Source organism: Lepisosteus oculatus, unplaced genomic scaffold (assembly GCF_040954835.1).
Source record: "Lepisosteus oculatus isolate fLepOcu1 unplaced genomic scaffold, fLepOcu1.hap2 HAP2_SCAFFOLD_52, whole genome shotgun sequence".
Classification (NCBI taxonomy): Eukaryota; Metazoa; Chordata; class Actinopteri; order Semionotiformes; family Lepisosteidae; genus Lepisosteus; species Lepisosteus oculatus.
In genome coordinates this window covers 1,471,867-1,487,719 of record NW_027168064.1, presented here as the reverse complement: position 1 = coordinate 1,487,719, position 15,853 = coordinate 1,471,867, and the positions used below count along the sequence as shown (strand labels likewise).

At 51.9% G+C, this 15,853-nt stretch overlaps 10 non-coding genes across 10 annotated transcripts; 3 read left to right on the top strand and 7 right to left on the bottom strand.

The window, feature by feature from the left end:
• Nucleotides 1-4,741: 4,741 nt before the first annotated feature.
• LOC138230983 (5S ribosomal RNA) lies at nucleotides 4,742-4,860 on the top strand. Its single transcript, XR_011186568.1, has one exon. It is a non-coding gene; the product is annotated as a 5S ribosomal RNA (ribosomal RNA).
• A 625-nt stretch (nucleotides 4,861-5,485) lies between these two features.
• On the bottom strand, nucleotides 5,486-5,655 carry LOC138230822 (U1 spliceosomal RNA). The gene has a single exon (XR_011186421.1). It is a non-coding gene; the product is annotated as a U1 spliceosomal RNA (small nuclear RNA).
• Nucleotides 5,656-10,916: 5,261 nt separating this feature from the next.
• LOC138230950 (U5 spliceosomal RNA) lies at nucleotides 10,917-11,033 on the top strand. The gene has a single exon (XR_011186538.1). It is a non-coding gene; the product is annotated as a U5 spliceosomal RNA (small nuclear RNA).
• A 230-nt stretch (nucleotides 11,034-11,263) lies between these two features.
• Nucleotides 11,264-11,405, top strand: LOC138230879 (U4 spliceosomal RNA). Its single transcript, XR_011186473.1, has one exon. It is a non-coding gene; the product is annotated as a U4 spliceosomal RNA (small nuclear RNA).
• A 759-nt stretch (nucleotides 11,406-12,164) lies between these two features.
• On the bottom strand, nucleotides 12,165-12,279 carry LOC138230959 (U5 spliceosomal RNA). Its single transcript, XR_011186547.1, has one exon. It is a non-coding gene; the product is annotated as a U5 spliceosomal RNA (small nuclear RNA).
• A 390-nt stretch (nucleotides 12,280-12,669) lies between these two features.
• Nucleotides 12,670-12,786, bottom strand: LOC138230977 (U5 spliceosomal RNA). The gene has a single exon (XR_011186565.1). It is a non-coding gene; the product is annotated as a U5 spliceosomal RNA (small nuclear RNA).
• Nucleotides 12,787-13,179: 393 nt separating this feature from the next.
• On the bottom strand, nucleotides 13,180-13,294 carry LOC138230969 (U5 spliceosomal RNA). Its single transcript, XR_011186557.1, has one exon. It is a non-coding gene; the product is annotated as a U5 spliceosomal RNA (small nuclear RNA).
• Nucleotides 13,295-13,685: 391 nt separating this feature from the next.
• On the bottom strand, nucleotides 13,686-13,802 carry LOC138230978 (U5 spliceosomal RNA). Its single transcript, XR_011186566.1, has one exon. It is a non-coding gene; the product is annotated as a U5 spliceosomal RNA (small nuclear RNA).
• Nucleotides 13,803-14,193: 391 nt separating this feature from the next.
• On the bottom strand, nucleotides 14,194-14,310 carry LOC138230905 (U5 spliceosomal RNA). Its single transcript, XR_011186493.1, has one exon. It is a non-coding gene; the product is annotated as a U5 spliceosomal RNA (small nuclear RNA).
• A 391-nt stretch (nucleotides 14,311-14,701) lies between these two features.
• Nucleotides 14,702-14,818, bottom strand: LOC138230975 (U5 spliceosomal RNA). The gene has a single exon (XR_011186563.1). It is a non-coding gene; the product is annotated as a U5 spliceosomal RNA (small nuclear RNA).
• Nucleotides 14,819-15,853: the final 1,035 nt, after the last annotated feature.

The following is a 15,853-nucleotide window of genomic DNA, read 5'->3' as shown; positions in this document are numbered from 1 at the left end:
CAATAAAATTCTTTAGGGAGCCCGTCAGCACCCGGAGTTTTCCCCTTCTGTAAGCTCTCCATAGCCTGTCTCAGCTCTTCTACTGTCAAATCCCTCTCAAGTACTTCCCTATCTTCTTCACTCAAAATGTTTTCTAGCTTTGAGGTAAAAAAATGAATATCTTCATCCTTTACCTCTGTAGAGCTGTACAGTCTTGAGTAGAAGGCCTCGGTGCAGGAGAGGATAGCACTCGGCTCTGTTCTCTCTCGTCCCTCCTCATCAACTACACTTTCCATGACAGTCTTGGAGCCTACCACTTTCCTGAAAAAGAAGCGAGTACACTTCTCATTTTCTTCCAAGAACTGCACTCTGCTTCTTAACAGCACTCCTCGACTACTTTCTTCGGCTATGCTCCGGATGTCCTTTTTTAAAAGGGCGATATCCTCGAGCACATCGAAGCCACTGTGCAGCATCGTGTAGAGACGCTGCAGCTGCCTCTGTTTCCTGGCTAGCACTCCTCTCCGTCTGGCAGCAGCCTTCCTTCCCTCAGCCATGAAAAAGGCCTTTGTCCTCACCTTCACCTCCTCCCACCACTCTCCTACTGACCCGTACAGACACTGCAAGGACAGCCACTGTGATAGTTTCTCCTTGTAGCGGGATACTACCCCCTCGTTCTCTAGCAGCTTTGTGTTGAGTTTCCAGAGGCCTGGGCCAAAGACAGTCCCGCCCTGGAGTTCCACTCTACACCCTAAAGCCTGATGATCTGAGAAGAAGACAGGCTGAAGAGTGACCCCAACAACTTTCACTCTCTCTGAGACAAAGCAATAGTCAATTCTGGAGCTGCTATTCCTCCCTGACCATGTATATCCTGCTGTTGTGGGATATATACATCTATATGTGTCTGAGAGTTTAAAGTCTTGAACTAAGTTTTGCAGGGCCAGTGAGCTGGAATCCAATTTTATCGGCGAGCTAGACTGCCTGTCTGTGTGCTCTAAGATACAATTAAAATCCCCTCCCACTATCACGTCTGTGCTACTTAACAATAGGGGAGAGAGTGCCTTGAGTAGCTCCACCCTTCCTCCCACGTCAGTAGGACAATACACATTGATTAGCCGCAGGTTAACGGTCCCCCATTCCACATCCACACACAGCAACCTGCCATCTATGACCCTCTGAATACTTTTCAATTTGAATGCCCATCCTTTGAAAAGAATGGCCACGCCAGAGGCTCTGTTGTTATTGTCCCCTGACCAAACAGAAGGCCCTTTATCCCACCTATCTTCAAAACTTTTATACCTCTCTTGATAGGCTAAAGCACACTCCTGCAACATCAACACATCTCCCTCTCTCTGCTGGAGGTAATCAAAGACAGACTGGCATTTAACTCTGTCATTGATACCTCTTGTGTTAAGAGAAATTATGTTAAGAGCCATATTACATAAGAAAGTGGAACCAGTCTTTACAAAACACATTTCTCTTCGGTCTCACCTGTTACCTTTTTCTTTTTCTTTTTCTTCTTACCAATTTCCTGCCAGTCATCCTCTGAATGAGCCTTCATCAGGGTGGCAGCAGTAAAAGCGTTCACAGAGTCCATTTCAAGGAAGGGGGTAGAGGGAGGGGTGGAGAGGTTCCAGCTGTCCCCATCGCCATGCTCTCCTTCCTCCTCGCTCGGGGAGAAAACAGAGTCATTTTTTCTTTTCCTCAAGTCCAGCTCCTGGGAGCACTGAGGGGAAAGGGGTGCAGCCGATGCACCAGTCTCCTCTTCCCCCTCACCCACCAGCTGCTGCAGATCCTCCGTGATGGACTGGATGGAGGAGAGGAGGGCATCTGTAGCACTTGCAGAGTCTGAGAAAAGCAGCTCCGCTGAATCCTGGGTATCCTCGCTGGACCCGCTCCACCGGGGGGCCCCACACTGGCCCTCGTTCTGAGGAGCAGGAGTGGGGGAGGGGTCCTCGCTGTTCTCGGGGGTTTTCAAACCCTCGTGCTTGTCTGGTGCAGTCTGCGGTTGTGGGGGCGTAGTGGATTTCTCTTCCACCAGCCCCGGAGCCACAGCAGGACTGATCCTGGCTGGAGGCTGAGAGTCTTTGTCCAACAAGGGTTCTTTGTTTGACTTGTTGTTTGCTTTGGATTTTCGGGCCGGTTTGGCTGAAACAAGCACTGCCTCATCCTTTCTCATTTTGAGTTTATTGGCGTAGGCGTGAGGGCAGTTCTTAAAAACGTGTCCTTCCGAGCCACATAAATTGCACTTTGGCAGCATTGAACAGTCAGAGGCTAAATGTCCCTGTTTGCCACAGGTCTTGCAGCATTTCACAGTGCAGGACGATGCCAGGTGTCCCACAGCACCACAGCGCCGACACACCTTTGGTTGTCCCACATAAAACACATAGCCATTGCAGGCGCCCAGCCGGATTGTAGAGGGCAGGTGCCTTAAGCCTCCATTTACGCTGTCCGGTAGCAAGCGAACCTCGAATTTCCTTGCTCCTGTTTTTATACCATCAACATCTCTAACCTCAGTTCCATGGTGGACGGTGCAGTACTGGTTAAGCCAGGTGTGAATGTCCTCCGTCTTTGCCAGTTCCGAGAACATAACAACGTGCACCGTTTTCCTCTCTCTCTGTGTCAGAGGCTGCAAGTTGATCTTCTCAAGTGCAGGAACTTTGCCTCTTTTTGCCTCAAACACATCCACGCATTGTTCAAACAGAGGATAGGTAGCAAATACAACCTCAAATGCTTTCTGACCTGGGAGAGCGAAGATGAAATCCAAGTGCCGAGGTTCAAAGCCAAGTTCCTTCTGTAACACTTTTCTGCTGAACTGCATACGATCCATGAAGAGGTCATCCAAGAGCTCAAAACGTACAGCATTCTTACGGGATCCAAAGGTTGCCATTTCAAAAACCGCAAATCGAACACTTCTTCCAACAAAAGAAAAACAATCCAACTACTCCACCTACAGGCTGATCAAGGTATCTCCCCTGCCAGGTAAGTATGAGTTAAACAGGCCCCTGCAAGCGGCCCGCACCCACAGCACAAATCGCGCAGCCTAGGCCACCTCCTCGCCCCGCACGCCACCGCCTCCTGCTGGGCCCACTCTTTCACACACTCACACGCCACACTAACACTCAAAAGTGTGGGCAAAACGAGAAAACGAGCGCGCCGTTTCCTACACATCTGCAGTCGCCGTTGCGCATTCGCAGCATGTCCCGGGATGCAATTCAGCCTCATTTGCATAACTCCAGACCGGCAGATCGCCACGCAAGTTCGCGACGTGCGCCTGCCACACACCGAACAAACCTTTTCAGCAATTTCCAAAAAAAGGGCCTGCTCGCCTGCCCACAAGGCTCCGTCTCTTACCTGCTCTCCAGAGCCTGCTGCCTTCTGTGCTTTTCTCTCGGCACCGCTGCAGTGCACACAACTCCTGCAGCGGGAGGGGGGGAGAAAGTTCCCACGCTCCGCCGCAGGGAAGGCTCGCTCCGTGCGCACACGTCCTTTCGATGCCAGTCCAACAAGTGCTCCGCATTAGCTGCGTCGGGGCTCCGGCGTGTCGCACCTCACCTCACCTCGCCCTACCCCCTCCTTGAATGTCTGCCGCTGGGCATGCCCCGCTCTCCTCCGCCTTATCTTATCGCGTGTGAGCACCGACAATGGCCACAATGCCGGGGAATGGCACCTGTAAAGTGTTAATTGGGGCACAGGAACAGCCCGTCTCGTCTCGGGGGGGCCGGCTTCAGAGACAATACAGCAAACACAGCGGGGCGGGGGAAGAAGACGACACCACACATGCGGGTACATTCAGCTCCGGCGGGAACGAGACATTTGTCGGTCTTTTCAAGTGCCGAGAGCCGAGCAATCCTTCACTTGTATCGTTTCTCCCCGGTGACTAGATCTGGCCCTGCGACTCTCGACTGGGCTCACCCCCGGGGCAGCCCAGCAGGTGTGAGCCTGGCCGGCACCCGGATAGGAGATTCCACCCCGGAAAAGCTCCGGTTGCTGCTGCTCCTGCAAGAGGTGTGACTGGGACCAGTAGGGAGCGCTCACCCTGCGGGCTGTGTGGCTCTCTTACGCCCCAGCCTCCTGATGGCGACACTCTGCTGCACAAACAGAGGTCAAACCGAGGTCCCGACCCTCCTTGGCCATTAGGAAACCCCAGGGCGTCTCTCAAAAAGAGACGCCGGGGGTGTCCCTCTGGTGTTAGTGCTCCCCTTTACCCATCAGTCGGGGTCTCCTCCTAATCCCCGTCTAACCTGTAACAATCAATGACGAGGCCCCCCTGTCCGTGAGATTTAGTACTCGCGCAAGAGACCGGGGGCAGAGCGCGAACGCGGTCCCCCGCCCCCCACAAAGTGCGCGCTCCGGGTCCTGCAACACAGCGGAAGGGCAGCGAGAAGGAGCCTCTTGCTCTGACGCCGCAAGGCCACAAGAGGGCGGAGGCGCCGCGCGCCCGGCCGACGTGTTGGACCGGTGCGCTTTACGTGCTGAAATAAACACGCGAAAGCCCCGAAATGTTTCCAGAGTGCTGTGCACTGGAGGTTTTTGTCTGGTGAAGACTTGCCTGGTGCTCCTCCGTGCAGATTGTTTGTCCTCCTCCAGTGCGGGACGAGCCAACACAAGGTAGCGCATTCGCCAACATCCAGGCATGCAATGCGATTTGGAAAGCAGCTCCTTTCCAAAGAGTTGCACACGAACGATCCTTCAGTCCCGCTCGGGGGGCACGGAACCCCCGCCACACACAGCTTCAAGTAGCGAGTCAGGCGCCGGGGCTTTCGCTTATGGCCACACCACCCTGAACACGCCCGATCTCGTCTGATCTCGGAAGCTAAGCAGCGTCGGGCCTGGTTAGTACTTGGATGGGAGACTGCCTGGGAATACCAGGTGCTGTAAGCTTTTGCTCTCCCGGCCAGCAGGGGTCGCCGTTGGTGCCGTAGGCTTTGGGAGGAAAACCTGCAGGATGGAAAGGTGATCTATAGCCTCATCTCTAGAGATGTTTTGTTGCTGTGGCATGTGTGTGACCCATATTCCAAAAAAAAAACCCGTCTGTAAAACGAATATCGAAGCTGCCTCTAAATCTGCAAATGAAGATGAGTCGATAAACCACTCGTTTTTCGTATAACTAGACATATATTCATTTGTTACCGATTTCATTCATTGAGCACGGATACAATAGAGGTACAGCCATTCACTGTTTGACATGTCTGCACTGGTACAGAACCGAGCAATCAGAAAACGGGTGAAACTGTCTTTAGACTCAGCATACAGTACCGAGGCCCCCCATGACCAAATAAAGGCTAACCTCGATAATCAGCCTAAAGAACGCAGACTACAGCAAAACGACTGACTTTGAAAAGGGAATGAACGTCCGGAAGGAGTAGTGGAACTAGCTTGAGATGCTTCTCCGGACCCCTAACTAAAAGCAGCAGCGGCGTCCACTCCTGTTGAACCGGGATCCTTCCGCAGCCACGCAGCTCGTGGTGTCCTAACCTTCCTGTATCTGATTTTGGACCAAGCACATCAGGGGAGAGCGCGAACGCAGTCCCCCACTACCAGAAATTATGCAGTCGAGATTCCCACATTTGGGGAATTCGCAGGGGTCAGCACAGCCGGAGTGCAATGGCCGAGCCTCGCCCTGGGTGAACCGATTTCGATTTTTAAGAACTTTATTTTCTTTTCACAAAAAAATACAGGAAATCACAAATCAGAAAGCTTTACATTAATATACATACTTAAAACAGTATATATGATCACATCTCATTACATTTTGACACGGTAACAGTTACATAGCAACAATTTTCTTTTTTTCTGGTGCAAATCACATTCTTTATTTAAACATGATAATGTTTTTCACAGTTTCTTGAGATGTTGACCTATGCTCTCTATTTCCCACAGATTTTCTGCTTCCTCCCTCCCTTCTCTCCACAGATCTCTGAGGTAATAGTTCTCTCGGGTGATGAACAGGGCCAGGCTACCTGCTGCCTTGACTGGGACCTCGATGCCTTTGAACAGCCCCATGTTCCTCACTCTCCACAGGGCGTCTTTCCCACTGTTCACCACGGCCCAGATCCTGTCAAACACGTCAGGAGGAAGCTTGACAGGAGAGATGCCGTATCTAACGAAAGCAGCGGTCAGGGTAAATTGGGGCGAGAGAGCCTGCAACCAATCTTCAAACTGGGCCCAGAAGGCCTTAGCAAAAAAGCAGGACCACAGGAGATGGGTCACAGTCTCCTCCTCGCCGCAGCCCACCCTAACGCAGCGAGGGCTGGGGGTGAGGCCCCTACGGTACAAGAAAGTTCGTACCGGTAAGCACTGGTGGACGACACTCCAGGCTAAATCTCTGTGAATGTTGCACAGAAATTTAGAGGATGTGTGTTTCCACACCTTCCTTGTTTGGGCTGATGTTAAAATGCCCACAGGGGTCTGCCTATTGTTCTGGGGTGCTACGAAATCTTCCAGTTTTTGGACGCTGACATCTCGGAGGGGAATATGGCCAATTGGGTGAGATCTTAGAAAACTTTTAACTGTCCCATAAATTGCAGGGCATGTGTCAGAGAGTGGGACGTCCAGCTTGGGTCTGACACCCCACACTCTGAACACCTCCCTACCTACCCAGAGCCTGGAAAAATAAGTCCAGGTACGCGCTGCAGGTGCTGTTGCAAAGCCTCTCAGCACAGAGGCCAGGAAAATGCACAGCAGCTTCGTAGCAATATCTGGGACAGACTTCCCCCCTGAGGGTAGCGGCCTGTACATTATTTCCCTTCTGAGTCTTTCCTGCTTCCCACCCCATAGAAATTGAAACATCAATCTCCTCAGCACCGCCGCAACACGGTGTGGGATTGGGAAGGTAGAAGCCAGAAAATTCAAGACAGGCAAGAGCTCGGCTTTGATGACCAGCACCTTCCCTGTCATGGTGAGGTCTCGGTCCTTCCATTGCATCAGTTTTTTGTTTAAGATTGGCAATTTGTTCTGCCAATTTACTGTTCCCATCTCTTCTCCAAAATACACCCCCAGGACCTTAATTCTCTTCTCTTGCAGCCTGAGATCATGTCCTTCTTTTGGCTCCCTCCAGTTCTGATAAAAAATCTCACTCTTAGATGTGTTAATTTTTGCGGAGGAAGCCAAAGAGAACCGATCACAGCACTGCAGAGCTCTGCTAATTGAGGCATTGTCAGAGAGGAGCAGGGTGACGTCATCCATGTATAGAGATGTCTTTACCTCTCCTCCCCCACTTCCAGGCACTGGTATCCCATTAATGGCCTGATCCTGGCGCAAGGCACAGGCTAAGGGCTCCATAGCCAAAACGCATAACAAGGGGGATAATGGGCAGCCCTGCCTCACCCCTGAACAGACTTCAAAGGGGCGTGATCTATTGCCATTAACCATGACTCTGCTGTTGCTACCTGTGTACAGCAGGTTAATCCACTTTCTCATGATGGGGCCAAACTTCATGTGCTCAAGTCCCGATGTTAAGTACTGCCGGTTTAGGCGGTCAAAGGCCTTTTCTAGGTCTACACCTAAAATGCAAAGAGGGAGGGAGCGATCCTCAGAGTACAGACAGACATCCCTCAACAAGGCCAGGTTGTCGCTCATCAGGCGTCCTGCTATCCCATAAGTCTGTTCTTTCCCTACCAGTGAGGCCACTACATTTTGTAGGTGCAGGAAAAGGGCTTTGGACAGGATCTTAGTGTCCACGCCTAACAGGCTGAGGGGTCTCCAGTTCTTTATGTCATTTTTTGCTCCTTTCTTAAACAAGAGAGAGATAGTGCCTTCTCTTAAGGAGTCAGGCAGCAATTCTGTCTTATATCTTTCCTCGAATAGGACCAGTAGCGGATCCTGAAGCAGATCCCAAAAGGTGCAATAAAATTCTTTAGGGAGCCCGTCAGCACCTGGAGTTTTCCCCTTCTGTAAGCTCTCCATAGCCTGTCTCAGCTCTTCTACTGTCAAATCCCTCTCAAGTACTTCCCTATCTTCTTCACTCAAAACGTTTTCTAGCTTTGAGGTAAAAAAATGAATTTCTTCATCCTTTACCTCTGTAGAGCTGTACAGTCTTGAGTAGAAGGCCTTGGTGCAGGAGAGGATAGCACTCGGCTCTGTTCTCTCTCGTCCCTCCTCATCAACTACACTTTCCATGACAGACTTGGAGCCTACCACTTTCCTGAAAAAGAAGCGAGTACACTTCTCATTTTCTTCCAAGAACTGCACTCTGCCTCTTAACAGCACTCCTCGACTACTTTCTTCGGCTATGCTCCGGATGTCCTTTTTTAAAAGGGTGATATCCTCGAGCACATCGAAGCCACTGTGCAGCATCGTGTAGAGACGCTGCAGCTGCCTCTGTTTCCTGGCTAGCACTCCTCTCCGTCTGGCAGCAGCCTTCCTTCCCTCAGCCATGAAAAAGGTCTTTGTCCTCATCTTCACCTCCTCCCACCACTCTCCTACTGACCCGTACAGACACTGCAAGGACAGCCACTGTGATAGTTTCTCCTTGTAGCGGGATACTACCCCCTCGTTCTCTAGCAGCTTTGTGTTGAGTTCCCAGAGGCCTGGGCCAAAGACAGTCCCGCCCTGGAGTTCCACTCTACACCCTAAAGCCTGATGATCTGAGAAGAAGACAGGCTGAAGAGTGACCCCAACAACTTTCACTCTCTCTGAGACAAAGCAATAGTCAATTCTGGAGCTGCTATTCCTCCCTGACCATGTATATCCTGCTGTTGTGGGATATATACATCTATATGTGTCTGAGAGTTTAAAGTCTTGAACTAAGTTTTGCAGGGCCAGTGAGCTGGAATCCAATTTTATCGGAGAGCTAGACTGCCTGTCTGTGTGCTCTAAGATACAATTAAAATCCCCTCCCACTATCACGTCTGTGCTACTTAACAATAGGGGAGAGAGTGCCTTGAGTAGCTCCACCCTTCCTCCCACGTCAGTAGGACAATACACATTGATTAGCCGCAGGTTAACGGTCCCCCATTCCACATCCACACACAGCAACCTGCCATCTATGACCCTCTGAATACTTTTCAATTTGAAAGCCCATCCTTTGAAAAGAATGGCCACGCCAGAGGCTCTGTTGTTATTGTCCCCTGACCAAACAGAAGGCCCTTTATCCCACCTATCTTTAAAGCTTTTATACCTCTCTTGATAGGCTAAAGCACACTCCTGCAACATCAACACATCTCCCTCTCTCTGCTGGAGGTAATCAAAGACACACTGGCATTTAACTCTGTCATTGATACCTCTGGTGTTAAGAGAAATTATGTTTAGAGCCATTTTACATAAGAAAGTGGAACCAGTCTTTACAAAACACATTTCTCTTCGGTCTCACCTGTTACCTTCTCTTTCTTTTTCTTCTTACCAATTTCCTGCCAGCCATCCTCTGAATGAGCCTTCATCAGGGTGGCAGCAGTAAAAGCATTCACGGAGTCCATTTCAAGGAAGGGGGTAGAGGGAGGGGTGGAGGGGTTCCAGCTGTCCCCATCGCCATTCTCTCCTTCCTCCTCGCTCGGGGAGAAAACAGAGTCATTTTTCCTTTTCCTCAAGTCCAGCTCCTGGGAGCACTGAGGGGAAAGGGGTGCAGCCGATGCACCAGTCTCCTCTTCCCCCTCACCCACCAGCTGTTGCAGATCCTCCGTGATGGACTGGATGGAGGAGAGGAGGGCATCTGTAGCACTTGCAGAGTCTGAGAAAAGCAGCTCCGCTGAATCCTGGGTATCGTCGCTGGACCCGCTCCACCGGGGGGCCCCACACTGGCCCTCGTTCTGAGGAGCAGGAGTGGGGGAGGGGTCCTCGCTGTTCTCGGGGGTTTTCAAACCCTCGTGCTTGTCTGGTGCAGTCTGCGGTTGTGGGAGCGTAGTGGATTTCTCTTCCACCGGCCCCGGAGCCACAGCAGGACTGATCCTGGCTGGAGGCTGAGACTCTTTGTCCAACAAGGGTTCTTTGTTTGACTTGTTGTTTGCTTTGGCTTTTCGGGCCGGTTTGGCTGAAACAAGCACTGCCTCATCCTTTCTCATTTTGAGTTTATTGGCGTAGGCGTGAGGGCAGTTCTTAAAAACGTGTCCTTCCGAGCCACATAAATTGCACTTTGGCAGCATTGAACAGTCAGAGGCTAAATGTCCCTGTTTGCCACAGGTCTTGCAGCATTTCACAGTGCAGGAAGATGCCAGGTGTCCCACAGCACCACAGCGCCGACACACCTTTGGTTGTCCCACATAAAAAACATAGCCATTGCAGGCGCCCAGCCGGATTGTAGAGGGCAGGTGCCTTAAGCCTCCATTTACATTGTCCGGTAGTAAGCGAACCTCGAATTTCCTTGCTCCTGTTTTTATACCGTCAACATCTCTAACCTCAGTTCCATGGTGGACGGTGCAGTACTGGTTAAGCCAGGTGTGAATGTCCTCCGTCTTTGCCAGTTCCGAGAACATAACAACATGCACCGTTTTCCTCTCTCTCTGTGTCAGAGGCTGCAAGTTGATCTTCTCAAGTGCAGGAACTTTCCCTCTTTTTGCCTCAAACACATCCACGCATTGTTCAAACAGAGGATAGGTACCAAATACAACCTCAAATGCTTTCTGACCTGGGAGAGCAAAGATGAAATCCAAGTGCCGAGGTTCAAAGCCAAGTTCCTTCTGTAACACTTTTCTGCTGAACTGCATACGATCCATGAACAGGTCATCCAAAAGCTCAAAACGTACAGCATTCTTGCGGGATCCAAAGGTTGCCATCTCAAACTGCAAAACAAACACTGCTTCCACAAAACAAGAAAACAATCCAACTACTCCAACTACAGGCTGATCAAGGTATCTCCCCTGCCAGGTAAGCCGAGAGCCGCAGGCGATGAGCCCGGAGCTGAACGGGCCCCACTGGCTCGTTTGTAAGGCCAGGTGCATTGCCAACCACGACCGGCAGGGCAGAGGCCTTGAAGGCAGCCTGGGCTCCTGCAGCTGTCCAGCCACGCACTCTGGTTTCTTTTCATCTCGTACAAATCTTTTGCCTTTTACTAAAGATTTCCATGAAGAGGAGCATGAATGAGTTCCATACAATTTTTGTGCTTTCCTGCCTTCGGGTGGGGCGCAGCTGGGCTGGTCAAAGAGAGAAAACAAAACCGCTCACAATCACTCTTATTACTGCGACTGTGGCCGTCTGCTCTGCGAGTCCTCGGTCTCCGCCTGTCTGATTGGTGCTCTTTTCTTTTGGGGGCGGGAAGTGTCCGGCCGCAAATATGAAGCGTTACAGCAACGACATGCCATGAGACGATTGATAACGATTTCCATAGGATCCACGCGGTTGCCTGGCAACCGTCAGCTTTGCGCAGTGGCAGTATCGTAGCCTGTGAGGTTTAGCCGATGCGCGATTATTGCTAGTTGAAAACTTTTCCCAATACGCCGCTTCCGCCGGTTTGCAATACAATCGGCGAAAGCAATTCTTGACAGTCTCGTCAGAGACTGAGCAAGGTGTTTAAAGACAGATTTTGTCATGGTAACATCATGGTAGAAAGAAACAAGCTTGTTACGTCTCAACAGAAACACTCTTTAGCTCTTTCAGCGTTATGCAGAGAACAGCGTCTGTCGAGATCACTTTTGAGTCAGCGCGAAACGCCGTGTGCTGTCAGTTTGATTTCATATTGCTCGTAGCGGCGCCCGGCTTTTGTCTGTCAAACGTTAGGTTGCCCTTCTTCATGCTGCATCGTCGGCATGAGTGGAGCTTTTTAAACGTCTGTATTTACTGCGCCTCATAAGAAATCGTTTGTCCCCGTTCAAAACAGATTGTGCGATGTCCTGCAGCGTTCGCAAAGCAAACCTTTGACAGTTTGAAAGAGGAATTTATTCTGCTTCCTGTGCGTGCAGTAGTTACAAAGTTGAACGTCTTTATACGATCTGCCGCAGATCTTACAAACGAGCCAGTGGGGCCCGTTCAGCTCGGGGCTCATCGCCTGCGGCTCACGGCTTGCGAGCGTGCCCAATCCGTGCGATAACTTGGAAAACACCCGGCCACACTGTGCCGGAAACGACGCACTCTGGGAAGCCGCTATGCAAAGCGAGGTCCCAAGATCCCCTGCGGCCGGACACTTCCCGCCCCCCAAAGAAAAGAGCGCCAATCAGACGGCCGGAGATCGAGGACTCGCGGAGCAGACGGCCACAATCACCATTACAAGAGCGATTGCGAACGTGCTTGTTTTCTCTCTTTGACCAGCCTAGCTGCCCGCGACCCGAAAGCAGGAAATCACAAAAATTGCAGGGAACTCATTCGTGCTCCTCTCCACGGAAATCTTTAGTAAAAGGCGAAAGAGTTGTACGAGATGAAGAGAAACCAGAGTGCATGGCTGCACAGCTGCAGGAGCCCAGGCCGCCTTCAAGGCCTCTGCCCTGCCGGTCGTGGTTGGCAATACACCTGGCCTTACAAACGAGCCAGTGGGGCCCGTTCAGCTCCGGGCTCATCGCCTGCGGCTCACGGTTTGCGAGCGTGCCCAATCCGTGCGATAACTCGGAAAACACCCGGCCACACTGTGCCGGAAACGACGCACTCTGGGAAGCCGCTATCCAGGCAAGGTCCCAAGATCCCCTGCGGCCGGACACTTGCCGCCCACCAAAGAAAAGAGCGCCAATCAGACGGCCGGAGACCAAGGACTCGCGGAGCAGACGGCCACAATCACCATTACAAGAGCGATTGCGAACGTGCTTGTTTTCTCTCTTTGACCAACCCAGCTGCGCCCCACCCGAAGGCAGAGAAGCACAAAAATTGCATGGAACTCATTCATGCGCCTCTCCACAGAAATCTTTAGTAAAAGGCGAAAGATTCGCATGAGATGAAGAGAAACCAGAGTGCGTGGCTGCACAGCTGCAGGAGCCCAGGCCGCCTTCAAAGCCTCTGCGCTGCCGGTCATGGTTGGCAATGCACCTGGCCTTACAAACTAGCCAGTGGGGCCCGTTCAGCTCCGGGCTCATCGCCTGCGGCTCTCAGCTTGCGGCCGTGCCCAATCCGTGCGATAAGTCGGAAAACACCCAGCCACACTGTGCCGGAAACGACGCACTCTGGGAAGCCGCTATGAAAAGCGAGGTCCCAAGATCCCCTGCGGCCGGACACTTCCCGCCCCCCAGAGAAAAGAGCGCCAATCAGACGGCCGGAGACCGAGGACTCGCGGAGCAGACGGCCACAATCACCATTACAAGAGCGATTGCGAACGTGCTTGTTTTCTCTCTTTGACCAGCCCAGCTGCCCGCCACCCGAAAGCAGGGAAGCACAAAAACTGCAGGGAACTCATTCGTGCTCCTCTCCATGGAAATTTTTAGTAAAAGGCGAAAGATTTGTACGAGATGAAGAGAAACCAGAGTGCGTGGCTGCACAGCTGCAGGAGCCCAGGCCGCCTTCAAGGCCTCTGCCCTGCCGGTCGTGGTTGGCAATACACCTGGCCTTACAAACGAGCCAGTGGGGCCCGTTCAGCTCCGGGCTCATCGCCTGCGGCTCACGGCTTGCGAGCATGCCCAATCCGTGCGATAACTCGGAAAACACCCGGCCACACTGTGCCGGAAACGACGCACTCTGGGAAGCCGCTATGCAAAGCGAGGTCCCAAGATCCCCTGCGGCCGGACACTTCCCGCCCCCCAAAGAAAAGAGCGCCAATCAGACGGCCGGAGACCGAGGACTCGCGGAGCAGACGGCCACAATCGCCATAACAAGACCGATTGCGAGCGTTTTTGTTTTCTCTCTTTGACCAGCCCAGCTGCGCCCCACCCGAAAGCAGAGAAGCACAAATATTGCATGGAACTCATTCATGCTTCTCTCCGCGGGAATCTTTAGTAAAAGGCGAAAGAGTTGTACTAAATGAAGAGAAACCAGAGTGCGTGGCTGCACAGCTGCAGGAGCCCAGTCCGCCTTCAAAGCCTCTGCGCTGCCGGTCGTGGTTTGCAATGCACCTGGCCTTACAAACGAGCCAGTGGGGCCCGTTCAGCTCCGGGCTCATCGCCTGCGGCTCACGGCTTGCGAGCGTGCCCAATCCGTGCGATAACTCGGAAAACACCCGGCCACACTGTGCCGGAAACGACGCACTCTGGGAAGCCGCTATGCAAAGCGAGGTCCCAAGATCCCCTGCGGCCGGACACTTCCCACCCCCCAAAGAAAAGAGCGCCAATCAGACGGCCGGAGACCGAGGACTCGCGGAGCAGACTGCCACAATCGCCATAACAAGACCGATTGCGAGCGTTTTTGTTTTCTCTCTTTGACCAGCCAGGCTGCGCCCCACCCGAAGGCAGGGAAGCACAAAAATTGCATGGAACTCATTCATGCTCCTCTCCACGGAAATCTTTAGTAAAAGGCGAAAGATTTGTACGAGATGAAGAGAAACCAGAGTGCGTGGCTGCACAGCTGCAGGAGCCCAGGCCGCCTTCAAAGCCTCTGCGCTGCCGGTCATGGTTGGCAATACACCTGGCCTTACAAACGAGCCAGTGGGGCCCGTTCAGCTCCGGGCTCATCGCCTGCGGCTCTCAGCTTGCGGCCGTTCCCAATCCGTGCGATAAGTCGGAAAACACCCAGCCACACTGTGCCGGAAACGACGCACTCTGGGAAGCCGCTATGCAAAGCGAGGTCCCAAGATCCCCTGCGGCCGGACACTTCCCGCCCCCCAAAGAAAAGAGCGCCAATCAGACAGCCGGAGACCGAGGACTCGCGGAGCAGACGGCCACAATTGCCATAACAAGAGTGATTGCGAACGTTTTTGTTTTCTCTCTTTGACCAGCCAGGCTGCGCCCCACCCGAAGGCAGGGAAGCACAAAAATTGCATGGAACTTATTCATGCTCCTCTCCACGGAAATCTTTAATAAAAGGTGAAAGATTTGTACGAGATGAAGAGAAACCAGAGTGCGTGGCTGCACAGCTGCAGGAGCCCAGACCGCCTTCAAAGCCTCTGCGCTGCCGGTCGTGGTTGGCAATGCACCTGGCCTTACAAACTAGCCAGTGGGGCCCGTTCAGCCCCGGGCTCATCGCCTGCGGCTCTCGGCTTGTGGGCGTGCCCAATCCGTGCGATAACTCGGAAAACACCCGGCCACACTGTGTCGGAAACAACGCACTGTAAGGCACCTTGAAGCGTGCACCCCCAACATTCTTCTTTGCACATCTGTGAAAGGTAAACTCTTGAGCAAACTCTGAACCAGCTCTAAGGAAACTAATCCGATTAGACGTTACTTTGACTCATCCTTTAAGGGACCCTTGATAATTGGAGAAATCAATGATTTCGAATGAATTCTGTATGCGTCAAAAGACAGCTATACACAGAAAACATGCAGGACACTGCTCATGATGTTTCCCGAGCCGAAACACAGTGCGTTTTTCCAAGCCATCTGACAAAGCCCGCCCACTGAAAACTGCAGCAGATCGTGTAAAGACGTTCAACTTTGTAACTACTGCACGCACAGGAAGCAGAATAAATTCCTCTTTTCAAACTGTCAAAGGTTTGCTTTGCGAACGCTGCAGGACATCGCAAAATCTCTTTTGAACGGGGACAAACGATTTCTTATGGGGCGCAGTAAGTACAGACGTTTAAAAAGCTCCACTCATGCCGACGATGCAGCATGAAGAAGCGCAACCTAACGTTTGACAGACAAAAGCCGGGCGCCGCTACGAGCAATATGAAATCAAACTGACAGCACACGGCGTTTCGCGCTGACTCAAAAGTGATCTCGACAGACGCTGTTCTCTGCATAACACTGAAAGAGCTAAAGAGCGTTTCTGTTGAGACGTAACCCAGTGGGCAAAAGACGTATAATATACGTCTATTAAACGCATACCTCAGACGTCTAAATGTGGTCTGCAATTCGTCTAGAATGAAATTCTAATATACGTCTATTGTTATACGTCAATTATACGTCTATGATTAGATGTTCATTATACGTAAATGGTT